The sequence below is a fragment of the Pan troglodytes genome, chromosome 15, assembly GCF_028858775.2.
Source record: "Pan troglodytes isolate AG18354 chromosome 15, NHGRI_mPanTro3-v2.0_pri, whole genome shotgun sequence".
Classification (NCBI taxonomy): domain Eukaryota; kingdom Metazoa; phylum Chordata; class Mammalia; order Primates; family Hominidae; genus Pan; species Pan troglodytes.
In genome coordinates this window covers 46,771,112-46,783,612 of record NC_072413.2, presented here as the reverse complement: position 1 = coordinate 46,783,612, position 12,501 = coordinate 46,771,112, and positions in this window count along the sequence as shown.

The window sequence follows — 12,501 nt, the reverse complement described above, 5'->3', positions numbered from 1 at the left end:
AAATTCTTCAAATATTTCTTCTCTTTCAATATTTGCTTAGATATTTCACATATGTACTATTTCAATGTAAATTTACAATCAACCTGTCAAATTTCAAAATGCATTAGCAAGTTTTGGTCAGTATCGTATTGCAAAGATAAGTCTGGGGAGAATTGACATATGAAAAATTGACAAATGTTGAGTTTTCTAATGCACGAACTTTAACTCCTTTCTTTCCTTCTTTTCTTCCTTCCTTCTTCCTTCCTTTCATCATTCCCTCCTTCCCTATTATTTTTATTGTTTTTTCATTAAAATTTTTTCTCAGCAATGTTTTTATGATCTTATAAATTTTAATATTTTAATATTTATTTTAATTGTGTTTCCTTAGTATATATATAAAGACAAATATATTTTCTATGAAAAATAGATTCATGTTGTAAACAGTGACTTTCCTAAATTTACTTATTAATTTTAACAGTTTATTTTGTAGATTCAATTGGATTTTGTAAATTCCAAATGAAACCATCTATAAAGATAGTTTAACTCCTTCCTTTTTGATTTTATGCCTTTTGTTTCCTTTTTGTGCATTAACGTTGAGTAAATTCAACATTTGTTGAACAAATAGTACAAACTTTAGAAGTAAAAGTATACAGTATTTCATGATAGAATATGATGTCAGCTGTAGATTTTTCTAAGCATCCTCTTTCAGAAAAAGGTAGTTTTCTACTTTTCTTAATTTTTGGAGAGATTTTTTGGTATTGTGAATGGGTGATTTTCTGTTTTGGTGGAGAAGTTCATAGGTTTATTTTTCTTTTTGTGTTAATGTTTTGAATTTAATTGATTTTTTTTCAGAAAACAAATTAATATATATCTGTAGAATAAGTTCCATGTGGTCTTGATGTATTAATCTTTTATATATCTGTATATCCATTTGATGTTTGTTTAGGATTTTGGCTTCTATGATCATGATAGATACCCACTCATAATTGGTCTTTCTATTATTCTCTTTGTCAGGTTTTGGTACTGAGATTATTTGGCTTCATAAAATAATTTGTGATTCTAACCTCTGAAAAATTTGTAGAAGATATTATTTGTTTCCTTAAAATATTAGGAAGAACTCACCAGTGCAGCTATTTACACCTTTTATTTTAAAGAATTTGAATGACATTGTTTTTTAAACATGAATTTAAGCATATATTTATCTATATACGTAGATATAGATTATATATATTATATAGTCAAAGTTTATATTTACTCTTTCATTAGTTTAGCAAATTGTGTTTTTCAAGAAATTTGTCTATATTATCCAAATTTTTAATCTCTTGTGATAACCTTGTTTATAATATTTTGTTATTTTTCCTTTCGATGTCCCTAACACCGATAGTGATCAGCACCTTTTCTTTTCTGGTGTTGGTAATTGAGCTCTATGGCTAGAGGTGCATCAGTTTTTTTAATCTTCTCAAAGATCTTTTGCTTTTTAAATTTGCTCTATTGTTTGTTGTCCATTTCATTAATTTCTCAGCTCATGTGTATTATTTCTTTCCATCTGTTTTCTTTTACATTAAAATGCTCATCACCTTCTCCCTTCTTAAGGTTGAAACTTGAATCATTGATTTAAAATCTTTATTTTTTCTTTAATATAACCATATAAAGCTATAAAAATTTTCTGTACAGCAAGTCCTCAAATAATGTTTCTTTATAACATTGAAGAGGGACGAAAAATCAATTCCCAGCCAGTGCTACCTCTGCCCAAAGCCGTGTGTGTTAGAAGAATGGGCATGTCTATGTGGTCCCAGTCTGAGTGAGTGTGGGTGTGTGGGAGTGTGCCTTGTGCTGGGATGGGTTCCTGTCCAGGGTCGGTTGCTGCATTGAGCACTGAGCTGCCAGGATAAGCTCCAGCTTCCTGCACCTCTGAACTGGAATAAGTTGGTAAATAATCATTATACTTGTATTTATTAATCTTTCTTAAGTGTATGTGTAGCTCATTTATTTCAGCGTTTAATGTTAGAGGTGTTTGGTCTTTATTTAGAAGTTCGGTGATGCTTTTGTGACTGGAAATACGCCACAGGAACTTAACTTTTGTTTATATCAGTTAGCCCGTGGTAAAACTAGTTTTATTTTATCTTGTTTTGCTTAAAGTTGCAGTTTCCAAGAACAGATTAATGATGTTAAGTTAGGACTTAACTGTTCTGATTGCTTTGGCTTCATCCTTAAAATTTCGATCTGCTATGTTTTCATTATCATTGAGTTCAAAATATTTTCTAATTTCCCATGTGATTAAATTTTAAAATTTTACCCAAAGATTAAAGTGTTTTCATTTGTTTTCACGAATGTGGAGATGTTCTAGTTATTTTTTTCCTTATTGACTTCTAATTTAATTCTACTGTATTCATACAGTCTATTCTGTCTTGTTTTCAGCCTTTGAAATGTGTTGAAACACAATTCATCGTTCATAATATTTTGGTAAATGTTCTATATGCACTTGAAAAATATACATATTCTGTATTTGTGGGAGCAGTGTTTTGTAAATGTTGAGTAGGTTAAATTGGTTAAATATGTTGCTTGAGTATTCTATGACTGTCTTCTTTTTCTATAAGTTACTGAAATAAGTACTTTAAAGTCTTCTATTTACATTGTAGATTTGTTATCTCATTTTAGTTCATCAATTTTTGATTAATTTAATGTTATCAATTATACGTATATATTTAATGGTATGTCATTAATGTTACATATTTCTGTTAAATTAGCTATCGTTATGAAATGTCCTTCTTTATCCCTATTACTCTTACCTTAAGGTCTACTTTTGTGCTATGTTAATATTATATGTTAACAATAATTTAAAATATAATAATATATTAGATGTAAATATAGCCAAACCAGCTTTATTTTTGCTTGCGTATATATAAACACACACACATATACACACAGTGTTGGAGTGTACGATCTTGCTGTTTTATTTGTGACATCGTTTATTTACTCACTTTTTTCTTTCTTGTTTTTGTTTGTATTAATTACATATTTTTCAAAGTCATTTCAATGTACTTTTTCTATTATCTGACTTGCTATGACTTTATCATTCTTTTACTAGGTACTTCAGATATTACAAAAGAAGTCTGTAACTTATTTTACCATGTACCTTAAATTAGACCTCTTACCAAGTCCAGTACAATGTGAAAACTTCGAAACAGTTTTTAAATTTACTTAATTCCTCTTGCTCTTTTATTCACTATTGTTATATATTTTACTTCCAGATATGTTGTAAACACCAGAGTGATTTGTTCACACTGTCACTTTAAGCAGTTAGCAGTCATTTCATAGTTATCCTTTGTGCATTTGCTTTTTATGTCCTGTGCTTCCATTCTTCTACCTGAGATAGATTTCTCACACTATTGTGCATTCGTTTACAAGAACTGTTAGTTGTCGTCACTTCAAAAGAATTGGAGAGCTAGGTATTAATTTTTTACTTTATACTCTTCCAAAAAAAGAGTGGCTTTATATATGACTTTTTGCTATTTTCTGAAATGTTCAAATAAAATATGAATATATCATGGACTATAAAGCCTAAAATATATAACATTTAAATATATTTGGTGTATTAAAATTATAAAAAGTATTAATGTAAGCTTTGCTAATGTTATAAACCTTTTCTCTACCTGATTACATAGATAGCAACCTATGCAGATAGATGTCAAATGTTAAAAACCAATGAGAAATTTGAGATGGCCAATAGAAAGACAATACAATTCTTTATTGTGTGTTTGTCATTCCTGTTAGAAAAAAACACACATAAAATCTGTATTATACATATTTTCCAAAGATGAATATGTAGTTAACTTGTTTGAATTATACACACACACACACAAGTACAGATACAGAGGTGACCAGTACCTAATATTATTTGGTCTTTTTAATTTTTAGATTTTATTAGTGTGTATTTATTGCAAAATCTTATTGTAAAATAAGAGCTAACAATCTCCATAGCTGAACACACTTCAATGAGATGGCTCTGTAGATCAACATTTTTGGGAGTAGACAGGAAACAGTATTATGGATTCTCTGTCAGACTCCGTATATTTAATGGTCTTTTGGGAACTACTTCAGACTGTGTAATTATAGAACTGTCAACACCATTCTCTCGAGAACGTGCCATAACTATTCTATAGAACAATTTCCTTTTATTCCTCTGTATCTAGGATGAAGTACTTGATTTCTAAGGAAACTATGGGCTTTTCTCAAGGCCCAGTTTACTCAACAACTCAAAGCTAAAACTGAATAAAGTTTATTTTATTTTTATCTTAAATGTTTCTGTTTCCTCTTCATAGCCAGAATATAAGCATTTTCACTCACCAAAATCTGAGAAAAGCAATAGGTTTACTGTATATTTTATCACTTAAAAATAATAGTTTCAAAAAAATTAAAAACTCAGAAATACAGAAATGCATATTATGTACAACTTAAAATAGTCAAGATAATATTATATTTAGTTTATTCTATTTTTTCCTGATAAAATGTTAAATATAAAATTGAATCCTTTTTGACTTTCTAGATCCTCCCACCTAATCCTATTCTCTCTCTTTACATAATTTCTCCTATTGAGATATCTTATGTATCCTTTCCATAGAACACCTAAAATGTGTTCTACAAATTTTCCAACGAGAAAATATGTGAGATAACACATATAATCTGTATTATACATATTTTCCAAAGATGAATATATAGCTAACTTGTTTGAATTATACACACACACACACACACACACACACACACACACACACACACAAATACAGATACAGAGGTGACTGGTACCTAATATTATTTGGTCTTTTTAATTCATAGATTTTATCAGTTTTTATTTATTGCCTGTAACTTTCCTTTTTACAGTTATAATCTTAAGATCTATCTATATGATTATACAGATAAAGTTTCCTTCTTCTGCTTCCTCACTTCTTGGAGAGTCCTTGGAGACTAGCAAACCTTTAGAACTTTGGGCATGGGATAGAACAGGGTTGATTAAGTGTTCCTTCTTGTTTGATAGAGTCCTTGGCAAGTCATGAAAATCAGTCTTTCTTAGAAGAATGGGTGTTCTGAAGCCAGTGCAGTTCTAATTGTAAACTTATTTATTTTATAAGCATCCCAATATGGAAGATGAATAAGACAGAATGTCTTCCCTCAGAAAACATAATATAACCTGATATTTTCCAAAAAAGGGTTATGTAAATAGAGCCATAGGGGTTCTAAAGTGAGAAGAATTTACAGAGGCTGTGACATTTTTATTGTTGAAAAGAATGTATGGTATTTTACCTCACAAAAATAAAAAAAAGTTATTTTAAATGGAGGATAGAATATATTACATATCAAAGTTTTGAAAATTTAGAAAAAGTAGAAAGATTGGCAGATTCATGATGGGTTCAAAAATTTAGTTTGAAGCCAGCTTGTTAAAGACTTTTAAATGTTCATTTTTTACCTCTGAAGTTTTTGAACTTTATCCTGAAAGCATATAGTCTAGTTAGCATTTTAAATATGGAAAACTGTCATAATTAGGCCTCTGTATTAAATATTATTTTGGTAGCAATTAGATGAAGAATTGGCACAAGAATGGACTATTTGCCAACAGCCTAGTTAGGATACAATTGCAGTAGTCCAGGAAAAGTATAAAGGCCTGAAGTGAATATGGCATTATAATGGAGTTATAATGAGGACAATACTTAAGAAATGATAAATAGGTTGGTAAAAGTTTGGGAGGATTATTGTGAGGATTGAAATGGGTGTCCATTAAGCAGTATAAAATAGTTCCTAATCAGCACTAAGGATCCAGTTGAACTAGAATAAATACATTTGCAGTGGATCCAATTTTTCATGCTCCCTCTACCCCTGCTTGACTGTGCTCATCAGCATGAGAGCAAGAAAACAGAAAGGAGATGTTTGAATTTTTCTTGGTCCAAGGATAAGTGGAACAACTACAGAGAAAAATATGATAGACAAATAACTGGTATGTGCTGAAGTGTTTTGCCGTGAATTTATGGCTAAATAAAAATGGAAATTAATGCAAGTGAGAGGATAGGATGACTGGATGAAGTGAGAGTTACACTTGTAGAAGATTCTAATCATAATTAGTAATAGATCTAATAACATATTAAATTAATTAATCATTAGTTACATTATAGAGTTTCAGATTTTCCAGGTGACATTCAGACCAGGGTCATGACATAGGGATAACAATTGTTTGAGGTTAAAAGATCACTGTACACATTGTTAGAGAATTAGAAGTATCACCAACACAGACTGAAATGCTTTCAGAATTTTTTTTTTAATTTTATTATTATTACACTTTAAGTTTTAGGGTACATGTGCACAATGTGCAGGTTTGTTACACATGTATACATGTGCCATGTTGGTGTGCTGCACCCATTAACTCGTCATTTAACATTAGGTATATCTCCTAATGGTATCCCTCCCCGCTCCCCCCACCCCACAACAGTCCCCAGAGTGTGATGTTCCCCTTCCTGTGTCCATGTGTTCTCATTGTTCAATTCCCACCTATGAGTGAGAACATGTGGTGCTTGGTTTTTTGTCCTTGCGATAGTTTGCTGAGAATGATGGTTTCCAGTTTCATCCATGTCCCTACAAAGGAAATGAACTCATCATTTTTTATGGCTGCATAGTATTCCATTGTGTATATATGCAACATTTTCTTAATTCAGTCTATCATTGTTGGACATTTGGGTTGCAAGAGGAAAGGAAAACTGTTAGCCAAGTGCCTAAGTTATCAGCGAATGACAGGGAACAGTCGGGAGATGTAAGCCCATGCCAACAAAACAGAAATGTAAAGGTAAATTTGTAAATTTAAAAAGAATAAGTATTGTTGGAGAAAGGAGATAATATGGCCTTGAAATAGCAATGGGGAATGAGGACACCAGAGATAAATCTGAGATGCAAGAAAACTTTCCTCATTTTGTGCCTTTGCATAATAAATATATCTCCACTGAAAGGGGGTTTCTTCTGCTCCCCGAGGCTAAGTTCTAGGTCTCCTCTGGATCTCCGTCTCACTCAACTCCCCAAAGATCTTGCCACATCAATTCTTCCATACATTCTTTGTACTTTTCCAATGGCCTTTTTTTTGGAGTATAAAATAATTATCATTCTCTTACAATACAAAATAATATTCCTTCAATTCTTTTACACTTTCTGGTTACTACTTGTCTCCACCACTTCATGGCTAAGCTTTTTAAAAAAATAGTCTATACTCTTCCACCTCACATTTAGGTTCTCTAGAATCTGGCTACTTCCTACAGTTACCAAGGAACCTGATCTTCCAAGGTCACCAGTGACATCCCAGTTTCTAAATTCGTTGTGTTCATTCTCCTGAATATGTTTTCATGCCTGCCTGGAAAAGACAAGATTGATCTTGACACTTGACAATTTCTTCTGTATTAGAGCTTACTCTTTTTTGATACTGATACACTAAGTCACTGTCACTCCCGATTTTCCCTCTACTTTTCATAGAAATCCTTCTCAGTCTCCTTCATGGAATTTTCTTCACGTGATCCCATACTGTAGCCTGAAAAGTTGGTGTTACTCAGGTCCTTAATTGGCCATATTATTTTCTTGCTATTTACTTCCGAAGTAAGGACAGCACAGAACTCCAAATATTGAGGCACTAATAACTTCAGGATGTAACGGAGATTACTTTCCTGAACTCTGAACTCATATGTTCAAGTATATATAAATTTCCTACTTGGAGGTTTCTCAGTTACCTTGACTTCTAGACTGAATTGAAGTAATTATTTTGTCCATCTTACCACATTTTTATCTTAATCTGAGTTTTCTCTTATGACAGAGCATTACTATCCACCTAAGGTCCCAAGCCACTAAGCCAGAAACCTGGGAGTTGTCCTAGTCTGCCCTGAGTCTCACTCTAAGAATCACCAGGTACCTTTCATTCATCTTCATCAATATCCCTAGTATCTACCCTCTTGTTTTTATTATGTTATTGTATCATTAAAATTGCTTTGGGGAAAATTTCCATACTCATACTTTTTGCCTTTGCTACAAATAAAGGAGTTCTAACCTTTGCAACCTTGTTTCTAATTGGAAATTCTTTTTTTCATTCCTAGTTTACCCCTTTTCAGTTCTCCATAGGGGCTATTTCAAATTTTCACTAGTTTTTTAATGATTTATTTATTTACATTTTTACTACCACAGTCAAGAAGGTTGGCCTCAATCACGTAGTTTGCCTGTTAACAAATGCATATGTTTAATTGTATGGTGAAAGATGTTATGTGGTAAAAGATCTGAATGTAAAACTATCTTTCCCTTCAATAATTAAAAAAAAATAAGTAGTTTCTTTGGAGAAAACACAGAATAATGCTAAATGTTATTTGCTTAATTACATAAGCCATTAGACTTTATTATATTAGAAAACTCAAAAACAGTTGAAGTAAGTACTAATATTTGAACTTAACAAATTTTAATATAAAAGTAAGGAGAAAAAGTAAGGAGAAAAGAGGAGCAATAATTTCTATTTAAGTGTGAAGAAAATGTCACCAAGTGGATGAAATGTCTCTTGCTTCAGCTTTCATGCTGACCTCATGATAATCAGACTTAGTAACTTTGAAAAGAAAGGCTTAGAACTTGCACAAAGACTGTAAACCTATTTTGATTTTAGCTGCAAAATGGAACCATTTTGTTAGTCAGTGATTACAGCAGACAAATAGTAGTGGCCTCTTCAGATTAAAGTATTAACTCTAACCTGTCACGAATTGCCCCTCTAAATGTAGCCTTTACATTAGAATTGAAGATATGTTTGATACTCTGCAGATGACATGTAACAATGCCACTCTATCTCACTGTTTCTCATTACAATGATTCTGACATTTGACATGAATTATAGACATTATAACACTAGAGGCCTGCACGCATAAACTTGGAGTTGTAAGCACTTACAATTTTTACACAGACAAGACATTTTGCCTGAAACTGACTGCAGGATTGAGTTTGAGGATTTTATAATAACAGGATATGATCCAGTTAAAGGTGAAAATTCCATCTCTAAGAGTAGGCTTCTTACTGGTATGGTAATTTAAATACATAATGAGAAACATGCACACAAAATGTCCTTTCATGATGACTTTTGAGTGAGAAGAAATGCTGGCTACATTATTATTATAGAGCTCTGATAATTCTATAAGATTCAGAGGTAGAAATACAGTCTGCAAATTTTAGGTAGACTTTCTACTTTTTAGGCTGAAAATTTCCTTAGCCATTTTATGTCCATTTTAAGCATTTTCCAATTTTGACTTTTCATTTTTAAAGTTCTATGTAAACAATTGTCAAGAGAGTGATTATAAATGAGATTAGGCTAGGAATTCCGGTGGTGAGGAGGGATAAATTCTGTATGAACTTGGTCAATTCATCTTTTTCATTCAGAGCAACAGTTTCCCAGCCTAGAAGCTTGAGCTGATACCATGTTTCCCTCAGGATGGCTTTGGTAATTAAATAAGTTAATGTACATGTAGCACTTTTCCCAGTGTCTGGCACAAACTAATCACTACCAAATAGAAACTAATGAATTAACTTCTTTTCTATTCACCTAGACTAGTTCTAATTATATACCATTCTTGGAAAAATTGAGAAAATGGTCCATCATATCATTTTCTGTGTTCTGTTTTCACATGAGGAATACAGATAGAGAAATACTGTTGAGGATAATTTTTATAGGCTTCAAAACCAGACGCACTAGATTTATACTTCAGCAACCTATGTACCAGCTGTGTGATACAGGGAAAGTTACTTAATCTTTCTGAGCCTCCGTTAGTTCATCTATAAACTGGAGATAATATTCTCAGGATTGCTGTAATAAATCACATAAATGTACACTTGGTTATCATAGTACATGACATGGAGCAAGTTCTCATGACATGTTAGCTATTTTTATAATGATTATTTGTATACTTTTAGAATATTCTGCAAATGCAAAATGATTTTATAATGATTTTTTATAATGATTATTTGTATACTTTTAGAATATTTTGCAAATGCAACTAATAAAGCTAGTGTTAAGTACTAAAAGAAGATTTGCCAAAAGGATAATAGGAGTATGAAAAAATTACAAGATGTGCCTTTTGTTTTCAGCCTATTGCATTTTATATAATTTTGATGAGTAAAGATGGTTTGAATTATGAGATTAATTGGTTAGACAAAAAGAAATATGTAATGCTATTATATATACCTGGTGAATAATACACATTTAAAAGACTGGCCACCCCAAAAGTACGTACATAACCTTAGAAAACTGAACTTGTACAACTGACATGTATATCAAAGTAAGTGCTTTTAGTACATAGAGTTACGAAGTTATTTTTTAGTTTATTGAGACAATCCCTTCGCAAATAGTGATATGGTTTGGCTCTGTGTCCCCACCCAAGTCTGATTTCACATTTTAATCCCCACGTGTCGGGGGAGGGGCCTGGAGAGAGGTTATTGGATCATGGGGGCGGGATTTCCCCCTTGTTGCTCTTGTGATAGTGAGTGAGTTCTCATGAGATCTGTTTGCTTGTGGCACTTCCCCCGTCACTCTTTCGATTTCCTGCCACCATGTGAAGAGGGTCCTTGCTTCCCCTTCCCCTTCCACAATGATTGTAAGTTTCCTGAGGCCTCCCAGTCTTGCTTCCTGTTAAGCCTGTGGAACTGTGAGTCAATTAAATCTCTTTTCCTCATAAATGACCAGGTCTCAAGTAGTTTGTTATAGAAGTGTGAAAACAGACTAATGCAAATAGTTCATGAGACTAAATCTTTTTCACTTCGGAAGCTCAGTGTAGTTTTTTTTTTTTTTTTTTTTTTTTGTATGTTTGTTTGATTTTTGAGAAGGAGTCTTGCTCTGTCACCAGGCTGGAGCACAGTGGCGCGATCTCAACCTACTGCAACCTCCTCCTCCCAGGTTCAAGCAATTCTCCTGCCTCAGCCTCCTGAGTAGCTGGGACTACAGGCACGTGCCACCAAGCCCAGCTAATTTTTGTGTTTTAGTAGAGATGGGGTTTTGCCATGTTGGCCAGGATGTTCTCGATCTCTTGACCTCATGATCCACCCGCCTCTGCCTCCCAAAGTATTGGGATTACAGGCATGAGCCTCCACGCCTGGCCCGTTGTAGTTGTTTCTAACCTCAAAAGGTTGATTACAAATTACTAAAACCTTTTCTGATTTCAAGTCACAGTTGAATTTTTGTATATATTATAGTTTTTTTCTTTTTCTTTTCCTTTTTCTTTTCTTTTTCTTTTTTTTTTTTTTTTGAAATGGAGTCTTGTTCTATCACCAGGCTGGAGTGCAGTGGCGTGATCTTGACTCACTGCAACCTCTGTCTCCTGGGTTGAAGCGATTCCCCTGCCCCAGCCTCCAAAGTAGCTGGGACTACAGGCACGCGCCACCATGCCCAGCTAATTTTTTGTATTTTAATGGAGACAGACTTTCACATTTCACCATATTGGCCAGGGTGGTCTCGATCTCCTTACCTCGTGATCTGCCTGCCTCAGCCTCCTAAAGTGCTGGGATTACAGGCGTGAGCCACTACACCCAGCTTATATTATAGTTTTTATTGTTTATTTTATAGAGTGACTTACAAATATTTTTACCTTTGTAAATGGAAGATTTTCTGAATTTGATAAATATTCATTGCATCATGCATTATTTCAGAATCTGCAAATCAAAGATGATAATAACTTCTTAGTCATTTTTGAAAATTTAACTTCATCTTGATTTGTCAAAAGATTGAATAAAATGATCCCTGTTAGAATGTTGAGAGCTGAGAGTTATATAATTCTAAAAAGTTTGATTAATTGTTCTTAAGTGATGAGATAGGTAAATTTTTTTATAGACCAGGCTTGATATCTCATTAGTGGTGAACAGTAGAAAAAACTCTGAAAATTGTGTAAAGGTCTTGGATTTCTCAAATAAAACTAATTCAAGAATGTTGAGTTTCATGCTCAGAATTTTCCTGTGCCCTGTGCTTTTTACTTCATTTTATTCTATATTTTATCATTTTATTTTGAAATAATTTCAGACTTATTGAGAGGTTAAAGAATAATATAAAGTATTCCTTTAAAACCTTTATCCAGATTCCCCAAATGTTAACACTATGTTTACTTTTCCTTCTTACTTTCTGTTTCTTTCTCTTCTCTGTCTCTCTTTCTACACACACACACAGAGTTGAGGAAATATAATTACAACAAAATATCTTTCTAGTCCAGAAAAATCTCCCCACAAAGGTAGAAGAGAAATAAAATTTTATTATTGAATAAGCATTAATCTGGAATGTGATGCATATCACAGGCAATCTGCTAAGAGAGTGCCTAGAATGAAAGAAATCTCTCTCATTTATTATAGCCCAGCAGATACAATCTATTTGTAACCTGGAGCTGAGGTCTGTCCAAGGTACCTTCTTACTCTCTCACAGATACCAGGAGATAGGGGAGTTATCTTCCTAGATGACTACATTTCAAAGAGTTAATTCCCAGTTATTTGAGAAAAACA